The 14,034-nt window shown below is 45.5% G+C and overlaps 1 long non-coding RNA gene across 2 annotated transcripts in view; it reads left to right on the top strand.

Annotated features, from left to right (window-relative positions):
• The window catches only part of LOC110256804, an 80,016-nt gene continuing 66,485 nt past the window's right edge, over positions 504-14,034 (top strand). Inside the window, exons 1-2 of one of the 2 annotated variants that reach the window (XR_002338820.1) lie at positions 504-596; positions 1,508-1,635. This is a non-coding gene — a long non-coding RNA (uncharacterized LOC110256804). Of the gene's footprint in view, positions 597-785; positions 1,021-1,507; positions 1,636-14,034 lie in introns of those variants that run through there. The other variant, XR_002338819.1, reaches the window with a different exon arrangement.

Raw genomic sequence — 14,034 nt, forward strand, 5'->3', positions numbered from 1 at the left:
GGAGGAGGACCAAGGAAATACTCCTCATGTTAACAGAGTTTATAGTATTTTGGATTTTGTCTGAAAAAGACAACTAGGCTAAGAATCTTAGTGATCCGATATATAGTGCTGTTCTTTCCTGACCTTGTGTATCTGTGAATAAACCATATTTTCTCTATGGAATCAGTGAATTGTTTGCATGGGAATACTTTGTTTTTAGCTGTGTGCCTTTAAGCAAAAGTGATACATGTGACTAGACATTTAGTGATGTCCTGTGATTAGAGGGACACGGCCGACCCAAGGTTTGTTAGAGGAAACTGGAAACCATGGAAGTAGCAAACCTTTTCTCTAGTGCTTGCTCCACAGGCCCTGCGCTAAGCACTGGACTCATCTACCCCATCCAAGAGGCGGCGGTTAGCATTGTCCCATTGACAGAGACGATATGCAGAGTGGCCAGCAGATGGCGCCAGAGCGGGATTGGAAACCAGGTGGCCTCATTCGGAGCTGGAAGGGGTTCTGTGACCTCGACCTTGGAAGGCAGGGGTGATTCTCGCACTGTAACCAAGCAAGGACTTGTGTGCCTGTAGTGCAGAAAGCCAAACTCTGACAGCGGCAAAGTAAGGGTTTATTGCAGGGCGCCAAGCAAAGGGGTGGGAGACAAGCCTCAGAGCTGTTCCAATTAGGGGTTTTTTAAAACGAAAATAACAAAGAGGCTGGGACTAATCAAGTCTTGAGACATTCCTTAATTGAAGTTTTGGACCAGCGTGATCTATAATTTATGATTCTCTGGCCTGGTGGTCCACGGCTCGGGGTGGGGGGGTCTGTTAGTTCATCTTGACCTGGAAAAACAGCTCAAGTTTGTAGTTAATGATAATATCTACAACAGCAATTTCAGCACATTAGCCAGGCTATTGACAAGGGCAATTTTATTACATTAGTGTCGATGTTATTGACAACAGCCGTTCTAGTCATTTGGCTGGTGGATTAGTGTTCAGTTAGCACAGGTTTGAGGTCAGAGGGATAAAAGAAGGAATAGAGAAGGTAATTACACACTCAGTTTTAGGGGGGACTTGGTTTCAACCCCTTGCTCTAAATTGTGGCCATTGCCCCCAGCCTCTGGGGTGTACACAGCCCTGGAGGGAGCACAGCCACCTCTGAAGGGGGACCTTTGAAAGGCGTGGAGCTGGAGGTGGCAACTCTTACATGGGTTGTAATGCACTTTTGCCACCTGCATTTCTGGCCAAGAAGCTGTCCTGATAAGATGCCAAATTCTGTCCTGGGCCTGCCAGCGGTGCTGAGCTGCCGTTCACCAGGCAGCTGAGGCATTGGCCCTGCCTCACGCTGTCCAGGGAACTGTTACCTCTCCAGGTACTGGGTGGAGCCTGTCCCCTGAAGTCTCCCAGCATCTCGTCTCCCCTGGCCTGTAGCTGCTGCTTCCTGGGCAGGTCTCCATTTATTAATAACAGTTCCCTCAGGGTTCGAGGCAGAAAAAAGAAAAGGGGCTAATGCCTAGTGTTGAATTTGGCAGAGGAGAGGCTGGCAGGAGCGAGATTGGAACCAGTGTCTTAGAGGCACCGAGAGGATTCGCCACCCAGCTCTGCTGGGGTCAGCGCCCTGGCGCCCCGCCTGGCAACACCAGTGATGGCACGAGGAGCGGTAAGGACAGACAGACACTTCTTTCCATCAGGAAAGGTACATGAAGGCTTGGCCTCCAGGTCAGGAGGAGAGGCACACATTTTGCTCGGGGAGGGAGAGGGAAAGGGCTGGTTGTGGAGGACATCTCCGCTCCCCCTGAAGTGACAGGGGACACGCCCCAAGGAGCCCTTGTCAGGACACACCAGGGGCTGGGCCAGTTTTCTGCTTGGAGAACGGGGCCCTGGTGAATGGTTCACAGTGCGGGGCCGGGTTGGGAGGGAGAAGAAGCAGGGGCACGGGGTGCAGGGAAGAGAAGCCAGAAACTTTTAAGTTAATTAAGTCCCATTTGTTTATGTTTGCTTTTATTGTCATTGCTCTAAGAGGTGGATCCGAGATGTTACTGTCGTTTATGTTGGAGAGTGTTTGGCCTATGTTTTCCTCTAAGAGTTTTATAGTATCTGGTCTTATATCTAGGTCTTTAATCCATGCTGAGTGTATTTTTGTGTGTGGTGTTAGGAAGTGTTCTAATTTCATTCTTTTCCATGTGGCTGTCCAGTTTTCCCAGCACCGCTTATGGAAGGGGCTGTCTTTTCTCCATTGTATATTCTTGCCTCCTTTGTCATAGATGAGTTGACTGCGGGTGTGTGTATGTGGAATCTGCAAAAAGGACACAATGAACTTCTTTGCAGAACAGATACCGACTCACAAACTGAAAAGCTTACGGTTTCCAAAGGGGATAGGTTGCGGGGTGGGAGAATGCACTGAGGGTTTGGGATGGACATGCTGTAAAATTTGGTTGTGATGATTGTTGTACACTTATAAATGTAATAAGATTTTAAGTATTAAAAAAAAAAAAAAAGCCAAAGACGGCCAGGTCACCGTCTTGCCTGAGGCTGATTGGAAGTTCTGCCTTGAAGTTGACACATTGTTACAGTTAATGGTTAGGGAGGAACCGGCCAGGGTCGCATTGGCCTGTGAGTGACTAAGCCATTTTATGGACAGATATGCACCTCTGTTTCCTTAACTGTAAAATGGGACGACACCTTCCCAGGATGGCATGGGAGCTAGGAGTGTGGGTTTTGCAGTTGCAGCGTCCCTGGGGTTCTGGTCCAGCCCTGATGCTTTCTGTGTGAACTTGAGTCTCTCGAAGTTCAGATGGTCTCTCAGCAGCGAATGAGAGAAGTGCACTGGGGTAGGGGGTTGGAGATCCCTGTGAGGCTGACATGCCGAGGCCTGGGACCTGAGTTCTCCATGCTGGAACAAGATTTTATAAACTAGGCCAGAGTGGATCTGACTCATGCTTTATGGGTTTGTGTGGATGAAACAGAAATTAGCCAGAGCAGATTCTAGAGAACAGAACTGGCTCTGCTTGGACTCATGTGAGACAAGTCAGCAGGGGCTTGTCAAAAACTGTGTCTGTAGGACTGAAGTCTGGGGGAAACCCACCGTTTGTTAACAACTGAATTTAATTTTGTGTGTACCTGCAGACAGGTGATGTGAATTTAAATTCTAACCTCTCACAAGGCTCTGTCTACCTGTGAAGTGTTAAAAAACAATTCAAATGAGTGACTTTGAAGATCTAATTGGCTCTCTTACGTGAGGAATCAGGCAGTCATCCCACCCAGGCCGGAAAGAGTTGTACAAAATGGACCCTTTTCATAGGGAGAAGGGTGGCATGAGGGTGCTATTAGCAAAAGAAGAGGAAGAGGAGTTCCCATTGTGGCTCAGCGGGTTAAGAACCCAGCATTGTTTCTGTGAGCATCTGGGTTTGATCCCTGGCCTTGCGCAGTGGGTTAAGGATCTGGTGTTGCCTCAAGCTATGGTGTAGGTTGCAGATGTAGCTTAGATCGAGCGTTGCTGTGGTTGTGGTGTAGGCCGGCAGCTGCAGCTCTGATTCAACCCCTAGCCTGGGAACTTCCATACGCTGCAGGGGTGGCCCTAAAAATTTTTTTAATAAATAAAATTAAAGTCTAGAGCTTTTTGGATCAGGGATCTCTCTAAGAGCTTTTTTTTTTTTTTCTAAGAGCTTGATGAAACTTCTGACCCTCTCTTTAGATGCTGAAGTTAAACAATACATTTTGTAAAAATCTCAGATTGTATATAAACTCAGGTGGCCCACATTCGTTTAAGAATCTAAATGCAAACCTCTCTCTTTCTCTTGTTCCTTGTTATGAATGGAGATACTTAAAGAGATGGATGCTGTGTTCATGGCTGCGGGCAGGTAGAGATGGATGGTCAATGTCTTATTATTTTGATGGATTCCTTACCCCTTCTCCCCATAAAAGTGTGCAGAAAATTCTAGAGTGAGGAGAGGAAGACAAATAGTGTGATAGCCAATCTTATAGGACTTGTTTTAGTTACTGCCTTTCTAGTTATCAGTTTGCTGTACAAATGTTTATTTTCTTGGTTTATTTCCTTCCTGCTTCTCAAAGAAGATAAGAGGAAGAGTTTGGTCAGAAAATCCAAACAGCTCTGAGCACGCGTGTTGTAGTGCAGTCTGTGGCTGCGTCTGTGGAAAACAGGCCCCAAGGTAACGGAGTTTGGCGACTCATCACGCCTTCCTGTCAAAGCTGATAAATTGGATGTATTCCCCCCTGTGATATCTAGGAATTTCTAAGTGATGCTGCAGCACAAATGTGGCTTCCAGGTTTGCATTCAGCTCCTCTCCCAGCCTTGCCTCCTTGCTTATGGGTTACTTTGTATGTGCACTCAGTAGGTCTCTTTTGCAGCCACCGTCCCGTGCACAAACTCAACCAGAAAAGAGTGCGTGTATAAGAAATGGCCGTGTGTCTGGATACTGATCCCAGATCATTCCACGTGGGAAGGATTCCACTGGAAAATATGCCCGCTGTTGCGTTCACTGACTTAGCTTTGATTCTGCTCAAGCCACTTTCATCAAGATCATTCTGGTCACGGTCAGCAGTTATTAAAGTCCTGATGGGAGCTCCTGTTGTGGCTCAGAGGGTTAAGGACCTGATATAGTGTCTGTGAGGATGCAGATTTGATTCTAGGCTGGCCTGGATCCAGCCTTGCGGCAAGCTGCAGCGTAGGTCGATCCAGTGTTGCTGTGATGTGGTGTAAGCGGCAGTTGCAGCTCTGATTTGACCCCTAACCTGGAACTTCCATATGCTGTGGGGGCTGCCCTAAAAAGACAAAAAAAAAAAAAAAAAAAAAAAGCCTGATAAATCATTTTACAAGTAAAGCAAAGGTGTTACTTTCTGGGGAGGAAAGAGATGGAAGCAGAGATTCATAACGGATGCACCTTTCTTATGTGGAACCTCTTCTTAGAGCAGGGTTTTGTGCAGATATGTGATAAGGCAAATCTTAGGAAGCCTGGAGCAGCACAAAGTGAACTTTCCAGAATTCTCAGACTCCCTGATTTGGTTAAAGCTCGGGTTTCTTTCCGTGGGGAGGTTGGGCCCTGAGTGTAGAGGCAGATTTATGCCTTCAGACGAGCTTGTGGGCCCAGTGCTCCCATGAAACTGAGGAGCCATTGGGGGACAGGTTTATCTCCCACCCCCCACTGGCTCAGCAAGAGATGGATGTAACAGAAGAAAAAAGCTTCTCAGGGGTGTTGCCATTTGCAGCCTTTTTTTTTTTTTTCTGCCTAGAGGGGGTGATGGCTAGAATTTTGTGGCTGGGAATCTTCCTGCTCAACTAAGCCCATAGTTTTTGATTAAATCCATTTCTCCTCAGAAGGTTATGACCCATCCAAAAGATTTTATGCTTCACTTTTGAGTGCTGTGGAGGACAGGAGGCCTGCTTTCATAATTTTGTTTTTATTAGAAGCATTTATCACACCATCCTCTTACTTTTGTATTAAAATTTCCATGTGGCATTTTTTTAAAGACAGAAAGTAGAAGTTTTATCTTATTGCAAAATTTCTTATTGAAGTGAAATTCACAGGACATAAAATTAACCATTTTTAAGGGAAAAATTCAGGGGCATTTGGTACAGTCACGGTGCTGTGCAGTCGCCACTTCTATCTACTTCCAAACATTTTCATCACTGCACAAGAAAACACTGCACCCATTAAGCAGTTGTTTTTCTGTTTCCGCCCATCCCTAGATCCCTGCCATCAGCGATCTGCATTCTGAATCTCTGGGTTTATCTCTTCTGCTATTTCATATGAGTGAAATCAGGTAATATGTGGCCTTTTATGTGGCTTCTTTCACTTCGAGTGTTTTCAAGGTTCATCCACATTGTGGCATGTATTAGAACTCCATTCCTTTTTCATGGCTGAGTGATATTCCACTTATGGATCTGCTACATCCGGTTTATCCATTCATCTCTTGATGACCTTTGGGCTGTTTCCACCTTTGGCTGAATGCTTTGTTTTGGCATTAGACACAAGAGCATAGGACACTAATGCGGCGACTCATATGATGTCGGGATTCTTTGATGGGGGAGTCACTCTCTGGTACATATAGCAGGGGAGTAATGATAATTCTATAGGAGACTGAAAGGGATAAATGTCCTTGGTGACTGGCTAGGCCATGCTGAAGCCTAGGATGGCCCTCCTTTATCACCCCTTGACTCACCTTGGTTCCCAAGATTAATTAGACAAGGTATAATATTCACTAATTAGCAATATTTCCAACCCTATTTTGCTTCATAGTTACCATTAAAAAAATCATCTCTAGTTCAGTAGAACATAAACATTTCTTTGCATTTGTGTCCTTGCCTGCCACAAAACATTTGCCTTTATTTCAATAGATTTTTTTTTTTCAAGTCAACATTCTTTGAGCAATTCGTGGTGAAATTCTACAAATAGGCCACATTTTCTGTGACTTATGGAGACAGAAAATCAAAGAGAGAGGAACCCTTAGGCCTCAATTTTAATTCCTCTAATGGCAGTATTTTTCAGTGTGTGGCATATTTCAAGGCCTTACCGTAGAAACCTTTTTCTTTAAAAAAAAAAAAAAAGTGTATGTATATATAGGAGCTGACCTATTTTCCACCATCAAATTTTGATATGTTCTCTTGATTCATTTAAAATACCTGGTCTCAGCACTTTTGGAACTTTTCCTTTTCCGACCCAAAGGAGACATCCACCTCGAAAAGAACCAGTCAAGCACATTGCAGGCTCAGCCCCAGACGTAGGTTTCGTTTTGTTTAACCAATCTATATCAGATAATCCTAAGGAAATCTTCTCTTTACTGGACACTTTGTTAGAGCATCGAGGTAAGTTTTAGGGATGTGTCCTTAGGAAGCCCAGATGGGGTTGCACAGAATAGCATCTCTGTCTACACCTCCAAGGAGTCTTCATCTTCCTACGTCTTGGTGATTTATAGTTTGAATTCTCATCTCAGCGAATGCAGACCTCATGAACCCCAAGGTGGTTTGCTTTGCTGCTGGTAATCTCGTTTGCAAAGTTATTGCTTTCAAGAGATTCCTAATGTGGGCTTAGATACATGGTCTTATGTCAAATTGCAGTGGAGAAGTGAGGAATAATGCTCTTCCAATCACTTCTTGCCTCAGGTTCCCGTTTCCAGTTGTATGACAGGTAACAAGAGAATAATGAAAGAAGCAAATATTCTTAGAGCAATGAAAAAGGTGTATGGGAACATAATGAAATGTAGTCACTTGTTTTCAGTCAATTTTCTCACCACCCTTTGGTGTCCTCATCACACCCATTCTCAGTCCATCTTTTTCTTAGATGCCCATTGATAGGGAACGTGGGTCATTTTGAATCTAATGTCTTTGGTTCTGGGCTCTGCCACTTACCATCTGTGTCATATTGAGCAAGTTACTTAACGTCTATAAATATCCATCTCCTCATCTATAAAGTGGCAATAACTTCTTTTAAAAAATTTGTTTTTTATTAGAGTATGGTTGATTTACAATGTTGTGCCAATTTCTGCTATACAGTATAGTGACCCAGTCATATATATACATTCTTTTTCTCATATTATCTTCTGTCATTGTCTATCCCAAGAGACTGGATTTTATAGTTCCCTGGGCTATACAGCAGGGAACTATAAAATGGACAAACTCATTACATTTAGAATGTTTGTCCATTCTAAATGTAATAGTTTGCATCTATCAACCCCAAACTCCTGGTCCATCCCACTTCCTCCCACCTCCCGCTTGGCAACCGCAAGTCTGTTCTCTGTGTCCATGAGTCTGCTCTGTAGATAGGTTCATTTGTGCCATATTTTAGATCCCGCATATAAGTGATATCACATGGTATTTATTTGTCTTTCTCTTTCTGACTTACTTAGCATGAGAATCTCTAGTTGCATCCATGTTGCAGCAAATGGCATTATTTTGTTCTTTTTTTATGGCTGAGTAGTATTCCATCATGTATATGTACCACATCTTCTTAATCCAGTCATCTGTCGATGGACATTTAGGGTGTTTCCATGTCTTGGCTATTGTGAGTAGTGCTGCTACAAACATAAGGGTGCATGTATCTTCTTGAATGAAAATTTTGTCCAGATATATGCCCTGGAGTGGGATTGCTAGATCATATGATAGCTCTATGTTTAGTTTTGTGAGGAACCTCCCTATTGTTTCTGTAGTGGTTGTATCAATTTACTCTCCCACCAACAATGAAGGAGAGTTCCCTTTTCTCCCCACCCAGCATTTGTTGTTTTGTAGACTTGTTAATGACGGCTGTTCTGACTTTGACTTATGTGAGGTGGTGTCTCATTGTAGTTTAGATTCGTATTTCTCAAATAATTAGTGATGCTGAGCGTTTTTTTCATATGCCTACTGGCCACCCGTATGTCTATAAAGTGGCAATAACTTCTAGGTGTTATGGTGAGGAATGAGTGAGCTCATACATGTAAAATGCTTAGCCCAGTCCCGGCTACTTAAGAAAGGGTGCAGTAAAAGGTACTTGTTATTGTTATTTAAATAGATGCCAAGCATATCACTCAACTTCAGTCCTTTGAGAAAAATATCCACCTAAAACATATGAGAGGTTTATAATTTAGTGTTCCTGTCGCCAGATAACACCAAGACCACAATAACGAGTGTAACCTTATATTCCTGAGCAACGTAACATTGATAAATGGAGTCATCCCAAGTTTCAGTGGAAAATCTACTTCCCTGGAGGAGAGGGTGCCAGAGACTCTAAGCAGGATGAATGTGTATGAAATTGACTGAATTGACTGCTGAGAAATAGGATTCCACGAGCAAGAACCACTGCTCAGGAATTAAAAAAAAAACATGGTTGACAATAATTAGTATCTGTTACAGGTTACCAGTAAGGACTTACCTTTTTGACAATTCATGTATGTGTCCAACAGACATTTGTTGAATTTCCAAGACCAGCCATGCAAAGGACCGATGCTAGGGAGCTGCGTCCTTGTCCTCAAGGGGCTCATCGTCTGACTTTGTGGGAACGTTTTGGGAGCAGAGAGGTGTGGCACCTGACCCCTGAAGCCTGCCCAGGGCAAGTACTGTCAGGAAAGGGGAAATTTCCCCTCTACCCTTCTTGAGTTCTTGTGGCTGGACTAATGATACATTTGACACAAGATAGTTTGACAAGAGAAAAAGAAACTCATTTTAATTCTTGCACATGGAGGTCTTCTAGAAAGAGGACCTAAGAAGGGGCCAAAACAGGCAGCAGCTTTTAGAAACACTAAGTTTATGAGGAATTGACAGGACAAAGAAACCTAGGCCTTGGGTCCTCCGTGAAGAATTTAAACAGAATTGGGGCTTGAGGGAGTAAATGAAAAGAATAAATGGAGCAAGGTTTGTTTGCACAGGCTTCTCGGCCCGAATTCCCTATCTCTGCTGCTAAGTCCTTCCACCTCCAGATGCAAGGAGACATGTATTTCCTGTCTTCAGGGAGACAGAAAGGAGGGTCAGAGTGTCTCTCTTGCTTTGGTTATTTCTTAAGTCACTTTATTATCTATCATTTATTTATTTAGGATCCTTGGCTCTTGTTCTTTCTCAGTCCTCTAACAGTCATCTTTGGCTCAGTAGATGTCTTATAACTAATACTCTTTGGCTGCCGGTAACGAAAATCATTTGAGGAGTTCCCATCGTGGCTCAGCAGTTAACGAATCTGACTAGCATCCATAAGGACACAGGTTTGATCCCTGGCCTCGCTCAGTGGGTTTAGGATCCGGTGTTGCCATGAGCTGTAGTGTAGGTCGCAGATGTGACTCGGATCCTGTGTTGCTGTGGCTGTGGTGTAGACTGGCAGCTGTAGCTCCCATTTGACCTCTATCCTAGGAACCTCCATAAGAGGTAGGTGTGGCCATGAAAAGTAAAAAAAAAAAAAAAAATCATTTGACCTAGTTTTAGCAGACAGGATTCTTTGAAAGGGCATTGGGGGCTATGGCCGAACCCAAGAGCAGACACCTTGATTGGATCTCAGCAGAGACGAGAACCAAGAACTGAGTATCTAGAAAGTTACTGTCAACAGCCCCTGACACCCACACCCACCCTAGGAAGGCTGAGTGGCCTCTGTTGGTCTTCCTCCCAAGTTCCTGGGGGAGAGGCTTTTGATCTGTGGTCATTCTGTACAAACATGACTGTTCCCACTGCACAGCTATGGATAGAGAGGAGGAGGCAACCCTTCAAAAATGGTACTAGGCAGAAACCAATTAGACAGTGAATTCAACCATATGAAATTACATTTGGCTATATTTTTAAATAGAGGCTGGATTTTTTTTTTTTTTTTTTTGCTGACATTTGAGGAGAAGAACTTATTGTCCTTTCTGGGTCTTGTAAAAGTCATTCAAGTTGTTATATTCATTCTCTTTACTTTCTTTGCATGGATCTCCTTCCTCTTGACCCTTCCAATCAAAGCAGTCTACAAACCTTTCCCTTGGTTCTTTCTCATTACTTTAAATTTAGAAGTACGTGCATGTGTATGCGTGCACACGCGCGCGTGTGTGTGTGTGTTTGCAGACTGAGCTGAACCTGGTGTTCAGACATGTCTGAGCATGTGTGATAACAGGTGGGCAGAGGGCTCTGGAAGGGGAGGAAGGAGAGATTTTTGTGTGTGTTGCAGCTGAGGGAGAGCCTGGATTGAGGAGGACAGCAGGGCTCACGCCTTGCAGATTTGCCTCCAGTTCAGATTCAAGAACTCAGTCCCGGCCCGTGGAGAGTGTGGCTGCAGGCAGAAGCTGTAGGAACTGGTGAAGTCCTGAGATGCGAGTTGCACTTCAGCATATGATGCACTTCCCCCTCTTGCGTGGAACAGTGTGGCTTAGGTGTGGTGCAGACTCAAAGGCCTTCAAGAAGGGTTGGCTTCCCAGGAGACACAAGGCTGAGAGCACCAGGTAATGGCAGTCTTGGCATCGACAACTAACTCTATTAGTTGGATTTGGCTACAAATGGAAGAGACCCACATCAAGCTGGCTCCAGCACCAAGGGGGACTTACTGGTGCCTGTACCTGTCCAGTCTAGGACAGATCTTCAGGTATGAATGGACGAAAGGTTCAAATGAGGGCACTTGGGCTCTCCGTCTCTCTGAGGATTGGCCTCCTGAAGAAAGGTCTTAGCCACTTTTAAGTAAACACGCTGCCAGTGCACCCAGTTAACCTCCTTCTAGGGTAGCAAATGCAGTAGCAAGATACCTTTTCTGTTATTTGTACAAAAGAACTCCGAGTGGCCAGCTTGGGGCAGTGCTTGCTTTTGGACCCATCATGGGATCTGCGGTTGGCTGAGTCCAGGGCAAGTGCCCAGTCTTGTGGCTGTGGGTGCTGTGATTGAAGTCCTACCAGCACCTCAGGGACCAGGGGAGGGGCCCTGAGCCAACAGGACACACATTGCCACTACTGCGTTGTCCTGACGGGCATCCTGTCAATGGCCAGCCCTAGGGAGGTGCCACCAGAAGGGGCTATTGGGAAGCAGATGTCAATGAGAGGATGAAGAAGATGATGTTGCAATGACCATACAAGAGGACATGCGCGATGCCCCCAGGGAGCCCCCCAAATGCAGAAGGGTCTGAGGTCTCACACTAGCCTATGAAATCTGAGTGATTACTGTAACTGGACCCTGTTGGCGGCTAGCCCCAGCCTGGGGAGTCTTAGTTATAGCCCGGGTTGTCTCCATTTATGTAATCCTGGTGGGTGGGCAAGCACATTTACTTGGGAGTGTAGATGAGTGTGCCCTTCAGTGTTGAGTGCACATCTGATGTGTGTGGTCATAAAAACTTGGAGTGAGTCTGGTCATCCCCGCCACGTGAGTCTCTCCAGAAACATCTCATAACATGCTTGGGTTTCACAGGGTTGGGGCTTTGTTAAGTGAGCACCCTGGAAGGAGACAGCGACCCTGGAGCTAAGGGTATTTGCAGGAAAGGGTTTCTTCTGTTGGACTGTGGACTTCAGAGCAGGCAAGGAAGTGAGGTGAGGATGAGGGTTCTGGATGGTGAAAAAACAGCTCGATGGATTGCTCGAGGTCTTTGCTAGAGAGTGAGCACTAGAGGAGGTGAGGGGGAGGACATGGGGGGGCGATCAAAGAGTTGGATGTTTGACATTGAGATTTTGGCGGGGGCACCCTTATTAGCCATGATTCCAGGTGTGGGGCTGCTGTCCAGTCGAGGAAAGGATGATTGAAACTAAGATTTAAAGCAAGAAACTGGATGGGCCGATTGTGGGCTGGCTCATCCCAGTGGACGCTGAACTCAGTGGAGAATCATTGTAACAGTAGAGGGAGAAGAAGGGGAGGGAGCCAAATGCCCAAGACATCAGTGGATGCGGAGGCTGGCAGGTGGAAACTCCAAGAGAGGGTAGAGTCTGATCACGGACGCTCTCTTCCCAAGAGCTTCAGCACCACAGGCTCCGTGGGAGGTGAAGGGCAGAGGAAAAGGGGCCTCCACGTGAGAGGGTGGAGGCCAGGGCTGCCTCCTTCTGTTGATGTAGAACCGATATGGTACAGCATCGTCATCTCTATGAATGGCGCCCTCTGAACGCTCTCCAACGGTGTTCTTGGCTCCGGGGAAGAGGTTTGATTCCTAGAGGAACAAGAAAGACATGTCCTGAGGAGAGGCGAAGGATTTGGGGATGTGCTGATAACGGATGGGAGCAGAAGCGTTCCGGAAGCCATTGAGGTGAGGGATGGGGGGTCAGTAGGAGGCATGGAGCCGAAGGTGCAAACTCACCTGGCACATGCCAAGAACAGAGCTGCCGGTGGAAGAAGCGGCCCTTTAACAAATCGACAGTGGCAACGTAGAGCATCCAACCCAAAGAGTTTGACGTGGTCCTCATGTTGGAAGTGCAGTGTGTTTTCTGTGTTCCCGGCATCCCGGAGTAACTTTTCCGACAGATCATCCCACGGTCATCTCGCTGGGGGTTGGGTCTCAGTAGTCCTGGGGTGACCCGAGGAGCCTCATGACCAAAGCCTGGGCGTGCTATGAGGTATAGTTTAAAGTCAGGCTACCTGAATGCACCCCCGTATCACTGATTTTGTATAACATGATAGCAAACTGCCCACATCTTCACTTTTTTTTTTTAAATTTAGGTAGACTCCCTGCTTTATTCTAGAAAAGATATTAGAACCTCTATAATGCTATATTTAGTTTAATAAGGTTAAAAAAAATGAGGAAAGAAATTGAGGTCAAAGGAAAATTAGGGTATGAAAGATCTGATGAAGCCTCAGGTGAGGTGAGTACATAAAGTACCCTTGGTGTGAGATCCCAAGTGTGTGGCTGAGCTTTTTAGGCTCCAAAGCTCAGGAATGAACTAGATTCATGGCGTGTGAAAGATCAAAAACCAGCCAGTGGCTCAGAGACGTGCCGCTATTTTTGTTTCCAAGAGCTGAGAAATTTCTCCTGTGGGTCTCTGCTAGGAGGCCCAGTGTGATGTAGCGAATAAAATCCTCACAAACATTCGCATAGAATGTATAATCATGTGTAATAATGAGCTTCCCAGGGTTGTTTCTCATAGTGTCTTACAATGTAGGTCAACAGTATAGTGAAAAATCGTAATTTAGTAAAAACTTGTATTGGGAAGTGAACACGGTTCAGTTATTCTTTCTAAGGGTCTGGTTGACTCAAAAGGTTGCATTTAAAATTAAAGGAAAGAATAGGTGGTGTGATTTGCAGGCTGCGCTCGGTTAACGGTTTCTTGCAATTAAGGTGGCGTTGCTACGTGCAGGCTAGGAGTGTGTTTGACCCTCCGTCCTCTGACAAATAGTGACTTAGCATCGACTAAGTCATCCTTCAAGGGCAGATGCCTTGGGGTGGAGATGGGGTGGGCAACCTCCTAGGAACACAGGGCCTCTGGCCAAGGCACCGGCCTCCGCAGAGGGCTGGTCCACCTGCCCAGGGAGGTGGGTCACAGAAGTACCTGTCAGCAGGGCCAGACTTTTTCTTAGAAAGCAAAATTCAGGACCTGTTCTAACACATGGATACTGGAGGATTAAAGCCCCAAAGTTTTATGGCAGTCTCAACTAGGAGAACCTTCAGATTCATTCCTTGTGTTAAGTGTGAATGATAGAGACAAACGCCTTGCC

The sequence above is a fragment of the Sus scrofa genome, chromosome 14 (assembly GCF_000003025.6).
Source record: "Sus scrofa isolate TJ Tabasco breed Duroc chromosome 14, Sscrofa11.1, whole genome shotgun sequence".
NCBI classification, from domain to species: Eukaryota; Metazoa; Chordata; class Mammalia; order Artiodactyla; family Suidae; genus Sus; species Sus scrofa.